Here is a 14,895-nt window from a genome sequence, read left to right on the forward strand (position 1 = left end):
AGAATTTCAAAGTAGTTTTACATGACGCCATGGACCTCCATCTCTCTGGCTCAAAGACAAAGGCCAAGAGCAAGAAAAAAACAAGAGGATGCAATGACAGAAGAAGCTGTGTCAACACACAGCTTCGATGGAAATGATGATGCAGCTTCAATAAGTGGTGCAAAAGTTAACATGAACGGTGCTCTGAGCTGAAACTGCTTTGCAGCTCCCAAAAAAGTTGATTCTGAAAACGTTACATCCAGATGAAGAGAATCAAAGTTTTCGTTACATGGATGATTGAGCAGCGTTTGATTAAATGAACAATAACTGCTCTTATTTGAATAGAGGAAAAAAATGAGTACAACATAATATCTGAACAGAGATATATCGGACCATGAAAGAACTTTCTGCAGCCATTAACAAACACCAGAATAAACACCCCGAGGCTGCTTTTATTGTTGCTGGCGACTTCAACCACACCAACTTAAAGACAGTCCTCCCCAGATTCCACCAACATGTCTCCTGCCACACCAGAGGAGACAAGACTTTAGACCATGTGTATTCCAACCTGGCTGGAGCCGTTTCTGGTCACCACCCAGAAACGGATCACCATGTACCCCAACCAGAAGCCTTGGATGAACCGGGATGTTCGTCTCCTCCTGAAGGCCCGCAACACTGCCTTTAGGTCAGGAGATGCACACGCCTACAGCACAGCCAGGGCTAATCTAAAGAAGGGCATCAAAAAAGCCAAACACCATTATAAAAAGAAGGTAGAAGAACACTTCTCCAACTCCAACCCCCGACGCATGTGGCAAGGACTCCAGACCATTACAGACTACAGGACCACCAAACCCTCCCCCGCATCCTCTGATGTCTCCTTCCTCAACGAGCTCAACAACTTTTATGCTCGTTTTGAGCGAGGGAACCCCACAACCACAACCAAAGCAGACATGACGCCAGACCACCAACCTCTGACTCTCTCCCCCACCGATGTAGGAGCGGTGCTGAGCAGGATCAATGTCCACAAGGCTGCAGGTCCCGATGGCATCCCCGGGTGTGTTCTCAGAGCGTGTTCTGGGGAGCTTGCAGGAGTGCTCACAGACATATTCAATCTGTCCTTGGCCCACGCTGTGGTACCGGCCTGCTTCAAATCCACCTCCATCGTCCCGATACCCAAAAACTCCAACCCATCTTGCCTCAATGACTACCGCCCAGTAGCACTCACCCCCATCATCACTAAGTGCTTAGAGCAGCTGGTCCTAGCACACTTCAAATCCTGTCTCCCCCCCACCCTGGACCCCCACCAATTCGCATACCGCCAGAACAGGAGCACAGAGGATGCAGTCTCCATCGCACTGCACTCTGTCCTCTCACACCTGGACAACAACAACACCTACGCCAGAATGCTGTTTATAGACTTCAGTTCAGCATTCAATACAATCCACCCCTCACAACTCATCAAGAAACTGACAGACCTGGGCATCAGTTCCCTCATCTGCAAATGGTTACTGGACTTCCTGACCAACCGCCCCCAACATGTCCGGCTGGATAACCACTGCTCATCTACCATCACAATGAACACCGGTGTACCACAAGGCTGTGTGATGAGCCCTTTCCTCTACTCCCTCTTCACCCACGACTGCAGACCTGCTGATGGTTCCAACACCATCATTAAGTTTGCAGATGACACCACGGTGATTGGCCTCATCAGTGACAACGATGAGGCCGCCTACAGGGAGGAAGTGGATCGTCTGGCTGAGTGGTGCGACAGAAACAACCTGCTGCTTAACACCGAGAAGACCAAGGAGCTCATCGTGGACTACAGGAGGAATGCTGACCCACATCCACCCATCCACATTAAGGGGACGGCTGTGGAGCGTGTGAGCAGCTTCAAGTTCCTGGGAGTCCACATCTCCGAGGATCTCACCTGGACGACCAACTGCTCCAAGCTGGTCAAGAAGGCTCATCAGCGCCTCTTCTTCTTGAGGACTCTGAGGAAGAACCACCTGTCCTCAGACATCCTGGTGAACTTCTATCGTTGCACCATCGAGAGCATCCTGACCAACTGTATAACAGTCTGGTACGGGAACTGCTCTGCCTCGGACCGGAAGGCGTTGCAGAGGGTCGTGAAAACTGCCCAGCGCATCGCCGGAGCACCACTTCCTGCCATAAAAGACATCTACAGGAAGCGGTGTCTGAAAAGGGCTGGGAAAATCATCAAAGACCCCAGTCACCCATCACATGGACTCTTCACCCTCCTGCCCTCTGGGAGGCGCTACAGGAGCCTCCGGACTAAGACCACCAGGTACCGGAACAGCTTCTTCCCCACAGCTGTCAGACTCCTGAACTCTGCCTCCTGACATCTGACCCACGTTAAACTCATGGACTGAACATACACACACCCACAATGGACAACTGTACCCTCAAACACACAATAATAACATGGACTGAACCACCACTCACAACCACTAGCACTTTATATAGCCTCTGTAGAAACTATCTACACCCTCACTTATCTTAACTGCACTACTGTATAGCTCTGTGTAAATAATCATTCTGTACATTCGATAATCTTTAACCCTACAACTGTTTACAACTTGCATAGTTCCCATTTCTGTATAGCTGTATATCTCAGATTCTGTAAAGTTATTTATTTCATATTCTGTATAGTTTTTCATATTTATATCCTGTTCATAGCCTGTACATAGCTTGTACTCACTACAGCCTGTACATACTTATAGTTATAGAATATTCACAACATACTTCATACCGTGTACATTATAACATACCATAATAGACCCATTTCTGTAATATACTTACATATCTATACTATTGCTAATATATATTGTAATATATCTATATCACTAAAGCACTTCTGGATGGATGCAAACTGCATTTCGTTGCCCTGTACCTGTGCGTGTGCAATGACAATAAAGTTGAATTCTATTCTATTCTATTCTATTCTATATAACATGTGCTAAATTAACATTCACTGAGCCAGCCACTTGTTTGCATGAGATCTGAGACACTGGAAGCAGCAAAACAGCTTGTAACATGTTGTTATGTTTGATTCAGGTGGACTAAAGAGTCTAATATGGGTAAACTATTAATGATATCAATAAATGAAAGACTGCAGTCCACTTTAGCTAACTAAAGATCCAGAGGAGGCAGAGCATTAACAAGAACACTGTCAGTGTCTGTGTGTCATGGTTCTGGGTCTTTGTCCCAGTGTTTTGTGTTGGTGGACTTTTGAATGTTGCTTCATCATTATTGTTGTGTTCTTATACTGACTGAAGTTTCCTAGTTTACTTTTCCTGCATTCGTGAATTTTCTGATTATTGTTTTTTCTGTGTCTCCTGTGGATGTCAGTCTTGTTGTCACGTAATGTCTGTCATAGAGTTCGTTTCTGTGTTCTGTCCTCGGCGTCCCCTTAGTGTCCCCAGCCCGTCTTGTGTCTCCCTCTCTTTGTGTCTTAGTGCTGTCTCTGGGTTTTTGTCTCCTTTACCTGTTTCCAGTGTCCCTCTCTTTGTGTGTTGTCCTTGTCTCCTCAGTCCGTCGTGTGTTCCCATGTTTGTTTATTTCCATCCTAGTGTCAAGCTCATGTGTCCTTATCTCAGTCTGTGTTCGTGCTACTTCTTGTCTTATTTTGATAATCCTAGTCTGTGTTCCCATGTTTGTCCACTCCCGGATCACCCCTCAGTGTATATACTGTATCTGTTTTCCTCTGTCCTTTGTCAGAGTGTCTGTTCACCTACCCCCTGTGTCTCCATATTCCCAGTGTTCAAGGTTTCCGAGTGTTTTCCCAGTTTAGGTTTTCATGGTTGGTTCTGTTTGCTACTCAGCCAGAATAAACAGCTCGCTCTTTTTAAAAGTAGGCTCCAGAATGGATGATGGCATGTTCGCATGTCTTTATGCAACACTGAGTGTGCTGAACTAAAGGTAGGCCTAGTTTCATTTTCATGGTCATTATTATCAAGACAATGATTACGCCTTATTCTGATTATTTCTCCCTTTTGGAGGTGTAACGTTTACATGAGGGGTGTAGGAACATTTCCCCCTAAATATGTTTAGATACATTTTTGTTGAAGTCACAGTTTTTGTCGTATTGATGATGCAGCTAGAATAAGTGCTTTTAAATAAAAGAATAACCATTCAAAGTGCTCAGTGGTGAAACTGTAACTCTTTCAGAGTTTGACAGCTGGACAAGTGATGCCGTATTTAAAGAAACATGAGATGAGTGCAGCATATTATCTGAACAGAGACCATTCAATGAGCAAGAATAAACACTGAAAGAGAAACACTTCACTGTTGATTATCATATGAAGTCTAATGAAAGCTGTTAATCTGTTAATATCCTGTTAATCTGCAAATACAGAACATGCGACTTTAAAGCATCCAGCAAAGTGATAACTGTCCTCTGCCCACTAAGTAGTGACTCTACAAAAGATTATTTTCAATATCATCTTTATATTATATTTAGTTATTCTCCAGCGCAACAATGTAAGGAGCTCTGTGATTGGTTAGGAAAGGACAGACTGGCCACCTCGATTTTTCTTCACTGCACATTGATCCATAGCTTTGCTCTGTAAAGGCTAACAAAGTGCTTTTGCTTTACAAAGACATTCAGCGTCGGTATTCACTCTTTTAAAATGCCACTGAACACTGGAGTGAAATGGAGCCCTGATCCTCAGAGTTTTATTGTTGCTAACATTTCTTATAGATAGCACAGATAGTGCCCCACTGCAGTAATCACTCATGTCTAGATATTCCTGTCAAAAAGGAGTTTTTCCTCCCCACTGTAACATGGCAAACATAGCAAACGGATAAACCAGCTGAAGCTTCAGACAGCCGTCAGACAGTGAAACACTGCCATCTGCTGGACTCCAATAACAAAGACGCTGCTTTGACGGGTGAGGGAGTTTCAACAAGTCTGCAACGACTCAAGCATCAAACTACAGAACTATTATAGCGGACATGGTGCTCTAATGACTGCTTCATTAACGCAGGTCAGAAAGGATCAAACATATCAATAAATTATAAAACACAAAACGTCTCTTATTGCCCAGGGCTCAGGAAGTGAGTGTGTTCCTTATAGCCTATTAAACCTTAGCAGGTTATTTTGATGTGTTACAGATGAAACAGCTATCCAGTAACATTCAGCTACAAAAATGCTTTTTTATAATTACTTTTTTACAGCTTCGTATTGTAAGATGGTGACAGATGTACCCTTAGGCCCCCTCCTTGATTCAGAGAGGGTCTTTCCCTTTTCACGTAAATGGCCTCCTTGACTCCGCCCTCAAACCAGCGTTCATTGCAGTTATTGTTGACAATCACATTGTATCGTGTAACCATCCAGCTCACATATTCAATGTAAATGATTTGTTGAACTCAAGACATGATGAATGTTCCTGCATTAAAACACATCCAGCCTAGTGTTCTCACTCTCCCTAAATGGATCTGTTACATTAGTGATATGTGGGAGTTGTGTTTCAGTCTTTTCCACATGAGGACATTTACATTTAGTTTTTGCTTTACTGATGAGTGGCTGGTTAACCTGCAGTGGTTGAAGTATGTGTCGGTCGTCTGGAAGAGTAGGTGTAGAAGACGTCTTTAATGAATGTAATGCTCTGAAGGTGTCAGTGATTACTGTGAATTCATTATAAAAGTGGATTTCAGTGAATAAAGACAGGCCCTCATGGTGAAGCTCAGGAGTCCATAAAGTGTAACAGGAGAGCTGTGTCATACTTTCAGAGATTTTACATGAGCCAGTCTTTCAAAAATTACATAAATAAATAATTCATTCATTCATCCACAGGAAACACAATGCTCATATCTGAAAGTAAACTCTGATATATATCCCCGACTAGAGTTACTACTAAATAAAGGCTAAATAAATGACTAAATATATAAAGACACTCTCCAGAAGAAGAAGTTAAAGGAATTTTATTTATTGTACAAGCAATATCTTCATAAGAATTACAAATTCTGCAGACATATTACCTTCTTACTGAACCTGAATAACTCACACACAGACGTGTCTGCTGCTTATCTTTGTTCAAACATGATGTTTTATCTTCTCTTCAAAACACATTACTCATCTTTCTGGCATCGTGTTACATGAAAACACCTGCATTCTACCTGTGTCATTGTACCACAAAGACAATGATTGCAACACTGTGCTTGCAAAATAGAAGAAATAAGACGACCAGCAAATACATCAAAGATGGTAAAAGTGATTCCATCTTTGTGTCTCCTCCCATTGTTTCCCCAGTCTGTCTAGTTCCCATATTCCCAGGACACCGCTGGACAACAAGTGGGTATTCCAAGACTGAGAGACAGCCAGAGTTGGCAAAAGATCAGACATTCTTAAGTAGAAGTAAAAATACTATTGTTCCAGTGAAAGTTAAAGTACTGATTCAACTTCATTACTCAGCTAAAGCAAAAAAGTACAGGCTCGAAGCGCTTACAGAGAAAAGCATACAACAGAATGCTGATCGCGGCAGTAACACACACTTGGAGGAGAGGCTCCAGCCGTCCATTCCAGCCCTATCCCTAACATTAACTCTAACCATAACTTTAACCTTAACCCTATCAGGTCTTGTTTTACAAAGCGATTCATGATCAGAATAAAAAACACATTTACACATACCGATGATTTGTCACATAGCATCGTTACCTGTTGGGATGAGAACGTGTTGTTTCCAAAGCACCACAAATTGGGGTGTCTGTAGCTCAGGTAGAGCAGGAAACCTACTAATCAGAAAGTTGCTGGTTCAATGCCCCTCTGCTCCAGCCTGCATGCCAAATATCCTTGGGCAAGATGCTAACCCCAAGTTGCTCTCCGATGCATCCATCGGGAGGATGAATGCGTATTAATGTTAGATAGAAAGCACTTACAGAGAAAAAGCATAGAAAAAAGTGAGTGCATGAATGAGGCAAGTTGTAGAGAGTAGAAAGGTTTTATACAAGAACCAGTTCATTTACCGTTATATTTTAGTTTCATTTTCAGTTCTGTACTTTTTACATGTAATATTGATTCATTAGATTGACTACATGTATTAGACCTAACTTGCTGACAGCAAATTTAAACGACCGTAATAATTTATTTTCAGCGTCTGAAATATTTATTTAGTTTGTTTTTTGTTTTCTTTTTGGCTCCTGATATTAGTCAACTACTATTTGTCAATGTTGAACTAATAATGAATCTAAGAACAGCTATTTGTCACGGTTGTCCAGCGTCAACCGTGGGGATGTGAGGAAGGAGGAGCCAGGCACGGAGCTCTGAATGCAAGCAGTGCGTTTATTTACAGTGAATGGAAAATAACAATAAATCCGCAGTGCGTTCCCGACTCCCGTGAAATGTCCTCTTCCCAGTGCTAGTGTTCCTTGTCTCCGCTCCTCAGTGTCTGAGCACCCCGTGCTCGCTGCCCTCTCGTCTCCACGCTTCTCCTGGGGAGATAACAAACAGGCAGCCGTAAGACACATACAATGCGGCAGACTATCCGTACTGACTGGCCGAGAGACTAACGTGAAGTCACGCAATGATCCAGCGTCAGAGAGAGCGCCACCGCATTCTTAAGTAGCTCCTCCGACAAGGCTTGATCAGCTGTGTGATGGTCTTCAGGTGTGGCCAACCACCTGGCAGGGCCACACCCACCAGGCCTGAAGGTGCCTGTAAACAGGTGCTCTCAGAAACTCCGGCATCCACACACACACACACACACACACACACACACAAGCAGGGAGAAGGAGGGACAGCACACCAAAAACACACATGTCCATAACTGCTGGGTCGTTTAGACTCCTGAGCTGTGCACGAGGGGTCGACCACCCACTGGAAGGCCGGGCACTCGTTTTCAACCGTAATATACCTGATGTGCTCAGGTAACCTGTAGCGCCATGAAACCTCTGTCACACCAGGGCGCATAAAAAATGATGCTTTAAGAGACTGATGGGATCGGGCAGCAGGGAAAACATCCACAAAATGCTACTTTCAGTTTGACTCCCTAAGACTACCTAAACTAAGTAGACTCATTACATGCTTGTTAAAAGCAAACTCTCATATAGTTTTTAATGTGCTTCTTTCATTACAATGACTAGATAAAGAATGTGGCACTGTCTCTATTTAACACTGGCTACCCCAAAATGTTTCCAAACCTTCAACCGTAACTTTCACTGAGAGATTTTTAGATACGGTTATTGAAGCTGTGGGGTTAATTTTTTAAGTAACACGAGACGAGAGGCAGCAGCATACACACAGAGCATCAGTGATAGAAAGCTAGGCTAACATAGGGTAGCTACCTGTTCAAGGAGAAACATGTATAGGCCCATCTCAAGTGCCAGTGAACATCTAAATGATTCAGGGAAGACTTTGGAGAAAGTGCTGTGGGGAGATGAAACGAAATTATGTGGCTTTAACTGACCTTTTGAAATAGGAGTGTGATGCAAAAAATAGCATCCCTGCAGTCAAGCAGAGAGATGGAAACATTATGATGTGGGCTACAGGACGACTTAGTCGGGGTTCCAAGCAGTCAGGAAATGTGACATCGTCAGACTGCAGGCCACGGATTGGCTTTTGTCTTTCACTAAAATCAAAACTGCAGTTTTTTTAAAACCCTGCAACAAGGCAAATAGCTGCACAACACCGTGGTTTCCAAGTGTGACAAAAAGCCACAGATACATCATCGCTGCGACGTCTTCCTTTGTTGTGGCATTCGTGTTGCTCATAAATGACAACATGGACATCGGGCCGCTTTGCTGTAATGACCCCACGCACATTAGGTGGTACTTGATTGTAATGGAAAATGAGTCACAGCAAGCTGATCTGAGTATGTACTAATGGAGAAGTGCTATAAGATCACGGAGTGGTCTAGTCAGTCTCCAGACATCAGTACTGTAGAAAATCTGTGGAGGGAGCTGAAGTTTCAACTTTCCAAGTGGCAGTCAAGAAACTTACAGGATTTAGAGAGTTTCTGTAAGGAGCAGAGGGTTAATGTTTGTGTGTCCTCACTGTAAAGACTGCAGGTTACTGGAGCGTGTCGTGTCATGTTTCCTGTTGCTCTGAGGTGCGTCCAACAAATACACAAATCATTTACCACTAATAATAACACCTCCCCCACTTAAGTGTGTTCAACAGGAAGCTAAAGACTGGTGCTGTTAAAGTGTTCAAAAAACAGCAGGAGCTCGGTGTGAGGCCACAGTGGGCCAAAAAACACAAGATGACCTCCAGCAAGGACAAAATGTATCTGGACGTCTCTGTGAGCATCTGTCTCACTGTGTAAGTGTAGCACAGTGTCTGTGTGTGCATGGCTGGGCAAGAGAAACAGCACAACTGAAAGCCAGCACTCAGACGAGGACCCGGTGCATCGTCTGTCTCATCTCAGCCAGTTTACTTACAAACTCTTTAAGTTTGAATTTTAAAGCCGACAATGTGCACAGGGCAGTGATATTTAAAATGAAGGTAAACTATTCCAATCTCTGCAGCCCCAATTGTGTATCACACACACACTAAGTTCTCCTCCTGCCTTCAGCCCAACCGTTGAGCGCGATGACAAATAGAGCCGCAGAATTTTGCTGCTGTGTAATTAAATTGAGACGTGGGGTCAAAATTCCCACCTAGATTGAGTGAGATGAAATAGAAATCGGCTCTCCTCTAACTGACTTTATAGAAATAATTACATCAGCTGCATTTATAACTGTTATTAAATAACAGCAGCACACGAGAACTAAAGTGTAATCCCAGCACATTTCGCTTCGCTTGCACTGATTCTTTAGAGATGACGACCGTGGTGGGTAATTAAGGGCAAACAATATACAAGTGGCGTGAAAAATGGAGGCTGCATTACCTTTCCAAAGCTTCCTTTCCCGATGGCCCGCAGTATCTGGAAGTGGTCAAAGTTTACTGTGGAGAAAATGAGAAGCAGTTAGTGAGAACGTGTCAGTTTGAGCTGAGCTATAAAACAGGGAACATGACATGTACAGCACTGTGCAAAAGTCTTGAGCCATCCCTCATTTGCTTCCAGGGATCCGGACTTCCCTGTAATCTTTAAAGTGGTATTAAGGAATAGCTCTCCAGGCTTTTTAAAGTGTTTCTGATTTTTAATCCAGGGCTTGTATTTGACCACTTTTTGTCTGTTAAGACCCTTCACACTAATCTCTGAAACATTCAAACATAAACAGACACCTAAGTCACGGAAAGGACCACAAAACTTAACAAAGAACCAATTTTAAATTGTATCTGTACACATTTACTTGCAGCCTATTGCAAAAAAACAAAAGCCCACATCATTTGTTCTCACTTCTTTAGTTGAAGAATGCAGTTAATAACATCGTTAACACAGACTGACCTGGCAAAACACGAAAAAATAAGGGGGTGGTTCAAGACTTTTGCTCGGTACTGTATGACAAATGCAAATGTGCACTTCACAATGTATCGCTGCACTTCGGCAGTACTGTGAAGATTAAATGTTTTTTCCTTCCCGATGCATGTGAAAGGTTAAGACCTACATCTCCAAATGTACTGGAACTGATTTGAACCAGAGGACTCAGCCACACTGTTACTATGTACTGCATAAACACGTTTACCGATGAAGGTAAATCAGACGCTGTCCTGACTGTGTGGCTAAATTTTGTGCTGAAAGCATCAAATCAATTGAATATGATTAACTTGCTATGAGAGGTTTTTACTCCAAGTGTGACTTTTTCTGGCTTCATACACCTTTCAGGGTCAAATTCAAGCACTTTGTAAGCACGTTTAATGTCCATTTTCAACATTTTCCAGCACATTACCATAAAAAGGATGCATATTTCACTTCGCATCACCTGAGTAAGACCACGTGAAAGGCCAAATTAATAAGTCTTCTCATCAGATATTGATGCTTCTTTCTTATGTGACACAAAAAACAGGAGGAGACAGATCTTTGCTTGTGTTGTTTTTTAAGTTCATTCATTCAAAACTAACTGTAAGACGCTTAACTACATTGCAGTCTGTGTTATTGTTGTAGACCTAATTATCACCTTTAAAGTGTTTGTGCTAATAACATCATGTAGAGTAAGACAGGCATAGAGAACAGCACTGACTGGGAGAGGCTTTGAACACATGACATACTCAGATCAATTCAACACTTTAGACTTTAAAAATGCACAAGCGTCTTTCAAAAACCCATTTATTTAATCTATCATCATTGATATTATTATGTACAGTTAGAATGTACTGTTCATCTCCCTTAAATAAACAGGCAGCCTTAAAGTGTGAAATAGTCACTTGTCTACTGTCTCAGTGGCTGATAGTGCCCCACAGGCCTCAATGTCAGCTCGAAGCCATTATGTTTCAATTGTTTAATGATAAACAGATTTTGAATGAAAGCGAGGAAACTTCGCTAGCACAAAAAGTGCCTATTCTTTCTTCCCATATGGTTCAGTCATATTACCGTCATTTCCCCCTAAGCTGTTCCCAAAGACACCAGGTTAATACTTGAAAAGGCTGCAGCGATACACAAAAATATCATCAATATTCTGTTTACTTGGTGACAACGTCGCTTTTAGCCTTCAATCAGAAAGCCTGACGTTGGCTAGTTAAGCATCGGGCTAACGTTTAACGCTTTCACTTGAGGGAAGTAACTCGTATTACTGCTACTGCTGTGTAATCTTGGTTCAATTCACAGCATATTCTACAAGTTACCCTGCAATAACTAACTGTTAGAATAGCGCCACCGTATTGTATCGCACTGAGTGCACTTCAATCCTTTATCCCGCGAGTTTGCTAGCTAGCAAAATAATAATACCAATTTTAAACAAATAACATGTGTAACGTACACACTCGAGAAAATTATTTACTAGTACTTACGCAACTCCCCCGTTGTGAAAACGTACAAATCCTTCTTGTATTTTTCGTTTTCCAGCAAACACTCATTAAAACGGCCTCCAGGCACATTAGCGCACTCACCCCCGACTGATCAGGGAGGGGGTGGGGGGTCACACATTGAAACAGACTAACGTGCAGAGGTACAGCCCAGGCAGACAAATGTTGCTTTTAGACTTTGCGACTCGTTTTATTTCTCTATCTGATAAGAAAACTATTCAATCAGATAGTTCTTTGTGGTGAATGAAATACGGTTACAGTTTCAAGAAGTTTTAAGCACCAAATCCGAAATCCAAGCACTGCAATATTAAAATCCAATTCAATTTCTTGTTTGCTCCGAAATCTACGACATGACTATATACAGAAAAGCTTGACGTGGTATGCAAAAAAAAACCCCGAAGACAATACAAATACAAATACATGAACAAAAAATGTTTTAACTGTCAGTTATGTCATTTTACAATTTTCCAAAACTAACATTTTCTTTGATTGACTGATATTAAATTGATTAGAGTCAAGTTTAGTGTGAACAATATTACACAAGCAAGCACGTGTGCGCATGCGCACATATTAGAATCCCTTCGATCGCTTCTCATATGTGCGCATGCGCACATATTAGAATCGCTTCGATCGCTTGTGACGTGATAACTTTGCTTTGATCCTTTCTGATGTCATAACTTTGCTTTGATTCCAAAACCTATAAATAGGAGCGCTCACCTGTTACTTTATGCTTAACGGACGTTGACCTGCAGCAACTAAAACCCTTTTGAGAAGATTTGAGAGCAATTTACGAGAGAAACCAAAACAAGTTCAGTTTTGTTTCTCACCAATTCACAGCGCAAACAGACACATTACACCATGTCAGCCAACCCATCCTTCGGCTCAGATGAGCTTGGAATATCTAAAGGGACCATTTTGGGAGATCACCACATGGTGGAGGCTTTCCTTGGAGAAGGAAGCTTTGGTGTTGTAACCAGATGTCGCGATACAAAAAACAACAAAACTGTTGCTGTTAAAGTCAACAAGAGCGACCCTGAAATTCTGCTCCAGGCAAAACTGGAAATTTTCATCCTGGAGCAGCTACGACGCTTGGATCCAGACAGGTGCAACATCGTCGAATGGAACGGCTATTTCCTCGATGGAGAGCGCATTTGCCTGAATTTTGAACTCCTCGACCAAAGCCTGTCAGACTACATAGGGGACCGGAATAACCGAGGTCTCCCAATGAGAGAAATCAGGCCAATTTTGCATCAGCTCGCAAATGCTCTATTCCACCTGGGTTCTGTGGGAATAGTGCATGCTGACCTCAAACCTGTCAACATCATGGTTGTGAACCGCAGTGAGTCTCAAGTCAGAGTCAAACTTATAGACTTTGGCATCGCATGTAACACCTCTGCAGTGATTCCTGGTGACTGTGTGGGGACAATTGGTTATTGTGCACCTGAGATTATGCTTGGCACTCCATATGATGAAGCAATTGACATGTGGTCTCTAGGGCTGGTAGCTGTGGAGCTTGCTACAGGGGTGCCTCTCTATCCTGGGGAAGACGATTATGACGTTTTGAAATTCATAATTGAAACCCAGGGTCAGCTACCAGATCATCTCCTAGAGTCTGGCTTGTACACTGACAGCTATTTCATCGAGGATAACCACAAGGAACAGCGCTGGACATTTAAGACCCCAGAACAATTTCAATACGAGACAGATTATCGATCCAAGGAAACTCGATCGATAAAACTTAAGTGTCTCGATGACCTCGAACAACTGCTGAAAGTTAGGCGAGGACCGGAAAATGGCCAAACATTATTTGTAAGGCTAATCAAAGAAATGTTGGCCTTGGATGCAAATCAGCGCATAACACCCTCGGAGGTTCTGAAGCATCCCTTTTTCCACCCTGGCCTCTCAAGGAGAACCCCCTGCACTGACATGAATAGTACAGGGGGAGAACTCCTTGTGCTCTCTCAGCAGCCTTCAAGCTGGAAAAGTCATGGATTGCAAAAATTCAGCTGCAGTTTCCAAAACTCAGTTGAATTTCCTCAAAAAGGAGACATCAACACCTCAGCCAACCCATCTGCCTCTGAAGATGATCTTCAAATAACGGAAGGGACCATTTTAGGAGATCACCACGTGGTAGAGGCCTTCCTTGGAGAAGGAGGCTTTGGTTTGGTAACCAGATGTCGCGATACAAAAAACAACAAAACCGTTGCTATTAAAGTCAACAAGAGCGACCCTGAAATTCTGCTCCAGGCAAAACTGGAAATTTTCATCCTGGAGCAGCTACGACGCTTGGATCCAGACAGGTGCAACATTGTGGAATGGAACGACTATTTCCTCGATGGACAGCGCATTTGCTTGAATTTCGAATTGCTCGACCAAAGCCTGTGGGACTACATTGGGGACCGGAATAACCGAGGTCTCCCAATGAGAGAACTCAGGCCAATTTTGCATCAGCTCGCAAATGCTCTGTTCCACCTGGGTTCTGTGGGAATAGTGCATGCTGACCTCAAACCTGGAAACATCATGGTGCTGAACCACAGTGAGTCTCCCGTCAAAGTCAAACTCATAGACTTTGGCCTCGCATGTCCTGCTTCTGCAGTGATTCCTGGTGACCGTGTGGGGACAATTGGTTATTGTGCACTTGAGGTTATGCTTGGCATTCCATACGACGAAGCAATCGACATGTGGTCTCTGGGGCTGGTAGCTGTGGAGCTTGCTACAGGGGTGCCTCTCTATCCTGGGGAAGACGATTATGATGTTTTAAAATTCATAATTGAAACCCAGGGTCAGCTACCAGATCATCTCCTAGAGTCTGGCTTGTACACTGACTGCTACTTCATCGAGGATAACTACAACAAACAGCGCTGGACATTTAAGACCCAAGAACAATTTCAATATGAGACACATTATCGATCAAAGGAAACTCGATATATAAAACTTAAGTGTCTCGATGACCTCGAAAAACTGCTGAAAGTTAGGCGAGGACCGGAAAATGGCCAAACATTATTTGTAAGGCTAATCAAAGAAATGTTGGCCTTGGATGCAAATCTGCGCATAAC

The sequence above is a fragment of the Diplotaxodon limnothrissa genome, unplaced genomic scaffold, assembly GCF_057381915.1.
Source record: "Diplotaxodon limnothrissa isolate DT_005_m unplaced genomic scaffold, D_limnothrissa_male_GT1.1 unmapped_scaffold_1, whole genome shotgun sequence".
Taxonomy (NCBI): Eukaryota; Metazoa; Chordata; class Actinopteri; order Cichliformes; family Cichlidae; genus Diplotaxodon; species Diplotaxodon limnothrissa.